This window comes from Eurytemora carolleeae, unplaced genomic scaffold (genome assembly GCF_000591075.1).
Source record: "Eurytemora carolleeae unplaced genomic scaffold, Eaff_2.0 scaffold1675, whole genome shotgun sequence".
Lineage (NCBI taxonomy): Eukaryota > Metazoa > Arthropoda > Copepoda > Calanoida > Temoridae > Eurytemora > Eurytemora carolleeae.
Window position 1 is genome coordinate 23,119 of NW_019397645.1, and position 6,029 is coordinate 29,147.

Below are 6,029 nucleotides of genomic sequence, written 5' to 3' on the forward strand. Positions count from 1 at the left end.
TAGGATGAATCCCTGAAGGGTTTAAATTTCCTTTCATTCCAAATTCAATGAGAATAAATTCAAAATGTAATTCAGTGGAGGAAAAGAATAAGACAAACTTGAATATATTTAAATATTTAAAGTTTAAAATATAATAAGTTGATAATCATCTTAAAATGAGAACGAAATATCTAAATGTCAATTTCAAATTTATTTATTTCTCGACAACTACGTCAAGCTGTCGTTGTTATATAAGTTTAAGAAATTAGTTTTGGACGCAAACTCAAATATTCTAATCCCGTTATCTTTGCAACCTGATGTTGTAGATCTAGAATGTTTGATTTGTCAGAATTTATATTTTGAAATACGAAAGATCTACATCTTCGGGTTGCAGAGATATAGGGATTGAAAAATCACAGTTTGTGGAAACAAATCCAAAAAAAGCATTTAAATATTATAATAAATCTTCCAAGATTTTAATCTGATTAAATTCATTTTGAACACTATAAGAATAGAAAAGGACCAAACTTGATTCAGTTTAAAATTGAATTTTTTCTGATTTTCTCTTCAGAAACAACCGCGTCCAAGAGAAATAATGATACTTTCTTGAGAAAGACGTGCAATGGAAATACATAAGAATAGTTTTAACGTGAAATAAATGAACAATTCGCTGAAAATGCGAGGCTCAGATTGAGGAGTGGGGGGTACGGTGGCTCGGTAAACTTAAACTCCACCCCTCTCTCTCTACCTGTGTATACAGATCAGCAAAATCAGGACCTACTTTGTAGATATCTATCTATCTTGTTATGTATCTATCTTTTGTGTTCTATCCCGGTTTGTCATGCACAAACAGAGAACATGCAGACGTAATTGCAGTAGTACAATAGCTTACATAATATTAAACTTACGGAGCGTTCAGTTCTCCTATTGTTTGTTACGCACGGACATAGTATTTAAATCAAATTGAACAGAAAGTATTATTTGACTCGTCAAGCCTAGAGTTAAAAAATGAAACCTGAAAAAAGAAAACCCTGTCCTGCGCGTATAACAGGCTGAGTGCGCTCTAGCGCCTCGTAAACTTAGTGCTTACACAACCGGGTATATGTGATGTGATAAACAGTGCAACTGCATGCGCAGTCTTCAATATTGCAACATTGCGCATTTCCTTCTTTTGTTGAAAGGATTTGCCTGCCAATGCCTTTAAATATGTAAGAAAGATAGAATTTGTAAAAAGGTCGACAAAAAATATTTCAAGTAAGGGCTCCATAGCCATATTAAACATATTAAACATAAGTTGGTTCCAATCGGTTCAGTCGTGTTGACTTTTACAAGAATAAGACGCTTATAAAACAGAATTTTACATTAAACATTGCAATTAAAAGCTTTGCACATTTAAAATGTACGCTTACGGTAGTTTAGTATTTTTTAAATTCAATTCAAATAGTGATTGCATTTACTTTTTACATGTTAATGTATGTTAACGACTGAATATAAAAATTAAATTCCAAGATCTTAGACGACTTTCATGCATGCATTCATGCATATTGCAAGAATGAGTGCAGTATAACGAATTTCATTTCTAGCAACAATTGAAATAAATTATTCTTACCCTTATTTATAGGGCGGGGGGGGGGGGTTATACCCATTCTAACGTTTTTTGGACATTACTCGAAAAGGTTTAGACTGAGGCTGTTCAAATTTGTTATCCAACTTTTACTTGAGGCCAAATGTTCGGCTTTAATACTTACTGCCTGAGTTCATAAGCATACTGCATGAATACCTAGTTTCATCTTTATTTACCGTATTTAGATAGGCATATTTAGAAAGAGTAGGACATAGGACAAGTAAAAAAATACACATAAAACTCTGGAAAAGGAAAATGACTTTCATACTCAATCTATAATTTTAAATAGTACAATGTTCAAGAAATACAGCAATGGTGTTATGTGTGCAAACCCATTTTACTTAATAATTTCGTTGTCTGTTTCGTTGTATGTTTTGAGTCTGCTTCGTTGCTTGTTTCGTCGTCTATTTCGTCGTCTGTTTCGTTTCTGTTTCGTTCTCTGTTTTGTTGTCTGTTTCGTTGTCTGTTTCGTAGTCTGTTTTCAGACTTCGCTTTCTATGTATCAAGGACCCTAAAGTGGTAATAAATAGGGTTTAGAAAAAACCCCACCCTAATTAAAAAAAAATTTGTAAAACTAAACCAAAGCATTTGGCCACTAAATTAGTTGTGAACCAGATAGTACAAATAGTACAAATACTAATTTTAAGAGAATCGTATAGGTTTTCATTCTTTTTTTGTGCATTTTTAAATTAATCCTTTTTATGCAAACTTTGAATTTTTATAATAAAAGTGATAGGTCAAAAACTGAATAAATGCATTGAGAGTAAAATATCCAATTGTTTCAAATGCATTTTGAAATGTGCAATATCATGCACCAATCTCTGATTAACATTGTTTTACAAAAATAAATAAATTTTTATAAGATCGGATTTTTAACGTTTAGTCACTGCAATTCTAGCAATTACATTTGAAACAATCATATCTGCAGGGGGTTCTTGAAATCCAAGCTCTTTGTTGAAACCTACTTTTATCAATCCGTTGTATTAGTTTTTTTACAGTCAAACAGTGCTCTTGAAAACTTAACAAATGAAGATAAACAAAAAAATAAAGACTTGATATCTTCCTTACTGTTGCTGAGATAAAGTTTAAAGTGTACCGTTGTGAATCCAGCATGGAACTCTTGAAATGGGGTTCACTTGAACTGACCTGTTCATTGAGTGTATTGTCCCTTTAAGCAATAATTGACAAAAAAAGTAGATTGACATTTTTTCAGGAGATTACGGACGAGAATTGATTAGTTTTGTGTGGAAGGTAATCAAATGAATAATTCTATACAACGAGGGGAGGAAGGCCAACCACATCAATCTCTAGTCCGAACCACATTCTCATCATTTTCTCGTCCGAACCACATCGAAATCCTCGTCCTTTCAATATTATTTTTTTTTAAGTGTCCGATCCTTGAAAATAAACACATTTTTTTAAAATATGGCGACGTTAGGGCATAAAACATGACTAGAATAAAGTTTTCCAAGGATTTTGAGATGTTGGAATCTTCAAATCCACGAGAATGATGTCAACCATTATTTAGGTTAAAAATTGAATCTCTTCTGCCTCCAAAATGGATAACTTTCACAAATAAAAATGTATACCAAAGAATTCGCGTGAACATGGTCTTTAATCTTTCCATTTCAACCCATACAAAATAATCATTGATTTCTGATTTATTTACAAATAAGGTAGATTTGTTGTCCCCACTAAGGGATCACTACTGCCTGCCGCATGCTTAAAATTCTAGAAAAAATAATGTTCAATTTATATCATTCAAATCATTTGCTACAAATAATTGGTCACAACCCTATGAATTCAAACATTATTTAATCATATAAAAATTGTAAGTCATATCTCTAACCAAAATTCAGCTGGAATATTACAAAAAGTTGTTTACATCGAGTTTAAGAATGTTTTGCGGCATTTTCCGCGAAAGAAAGGGCTCTTTACAGACGCTTTTTAGTAGAACATCGTTTATGGAGCATTTTCATTTTTACACAAATCTAAAATTTAATTGGGAAAATTTGATATTTCATCTATGCCCTAACGTCGCCATATTTTTAAAAAATGTATTTATTTTCAAGGATCGGACACTTAAAAAAAACGTATTGAAAGGACGAGGATTTTGATGTGGTTCGGACGAGAAAATGATGAGAATGTGGTTCGGACTAGAGATTGATGTGGTTGGCCTTCCTCCCCTCATACAACACTACATCCATCTTCAGTCCAGGGATATGTATATATATATATATATACTTTTCTTATTCTTATTCTACTTATTATTCTTATTATTTTTATTCTTATTCTTATTTTTCTAATTCTATACAACACAACATCAATCTTCAGTCCAGAGATAATAAAATACATATATGTATATACTTCTTACTCTTTTTCTGCCTATTGTTATTATTCTTATTATTCTTATTATTTTTAGTCTTCTTAGTCTTCTATATTTTCTTATTCTTTATTATGATTTTACGTTTGTAGATCACTGAAGCGCAACTGGCTAAATAGTCGAAAATAGAATTTTTAACATTATTTTCCAGTAATTCATTTTTCCCAAAACATGCTTAAAAATAGATGAAGGTTGATAAACATAACTATATTTGCTCATAGGAACTTAGCACTTATCCCATACTCTATTTTCTAATTCCTAAATATTTGCAACCTGACAGCGTAAACCTCAGATATTTACATTTGAACCCACCTAACCTTTTAAAGCCTGCCCGATTAAAAACGGTACCTGGATAAGGTCTGTCTGATCAAGCATGAATGTGATTTCTAGTTTTACAATTTTGAAAACTGATTATTTGGTTTCTCTACTACAGTTACTTGCGCAAATAGGAGTTCTCAGAGTTGAACACATTTAAACCTAGAAAAACGAACGAATCTTCCACATTGTTGTTCAGATAAAGGTTACAATGGTACCGTTGTGGATCAGGCATCATCACATAAACGGTTACTAGAAAATTACACTTACAGTCCCTATAAGCCTGGAAACATTTTAAACTAAAAATGGCTTGTTTTCTCGTGCTGTATGGATGCCAGTGTGAAAACTAATGAATGAAATGAAATGTTGTGTATTTTCGTTTCATAAATACCTTATTTTTGGATTCATTAGATTCATTCAACCGAATAGAGAAGAACAGAGAGGCAACAAAAAGATTCAATATTGATAATTTATTTCATCTTTATATATCCAGGTTTATGGTTGACATGAGTTTGCTGATTTGTAGCTATTTAAACTGAAAACGATAGATTATCTTTTTTTACTCGATCTGTATCTTTAAACAACCTGTAATTCAGCTGAACTCGGGGTTTGATTGACAGTCCTATAGTATCCAAGCTCGGAGTTAAACCTGACTATCCACTTCTGGTTCAACTATGATGTATACCTATGTAAAGTTTAATCTGAACATAAACCTAAACCTGCTCTTTGTCGTGTTTATTTTATATCTAAAAAATTTATAAACCCATCTCTAAAAGTGATAATTTATAAACTTCATTATTATACATTCCCGTGCCCCTTTCATTTTACTCCATCCTTACTCCAAATTACTCCATTCTTACTCCGTCTTACTTCATCCTTATTCAATCCTTACTCCATCCTTACTCCACCCTCAATCCATCCTTACTCCATCCTTGCTCCATCCTTACTCAATCCTTACTCCATCATTACTCCATCCTTACTCCATTCTTACCCAATCCTTAATCCATCCATACTCAATCCTTAATTCATCCTTACTCCATCCTTACTCCATCCTTACTCCACCATAATTCCATCCTCACTCCATCCTTACTCCACCCTCACTCCATCCTTACTCCACCCTCACTCCATCCTTACTCCACCCTCACTCCATCCTTACTCCAACCTTACTCCGTTTTTACTCCGTTCTTACTCCATCCTTACTCCATCCGTACTCCATCCTTACTCCATCCTTACTCCATCATTACTCCATCCTTTCTCCATCCTTACTCAATCCTTACTCCACCCTCACTCCATCCTTAATCCATCCATACTCCATTCCTACTCCATCCTTACTCCACCTTCACTCAATCCTTACTCCATCCTTACTCAATCATTACTCCATCATTACCCCATCCTTACTCAATTCTTACTCCATCCTTACTCCATCCATAATCCATCCTTACTCCATCCATACTCAGGCCTTCATTCATAATTAATCCATCCTTACTCCATCCTTACTCAATTCTTACTCCATCCTTACTCTATCCTTACTACATCCTTACTCCATACATACTCCATCCTTAATTCATCCTTTATCCATCCTTACTCCATCCTTACTCCATCCTTACTCAAACTTTACTCCATCCTTACTCCATCTTTACTCCATCCTTAATTCATCATTAATCCATCCTTACTCCATCCTTACTCAATCCTTAATCCATCCTTACTCCATCCTTACTTAAACCTTAC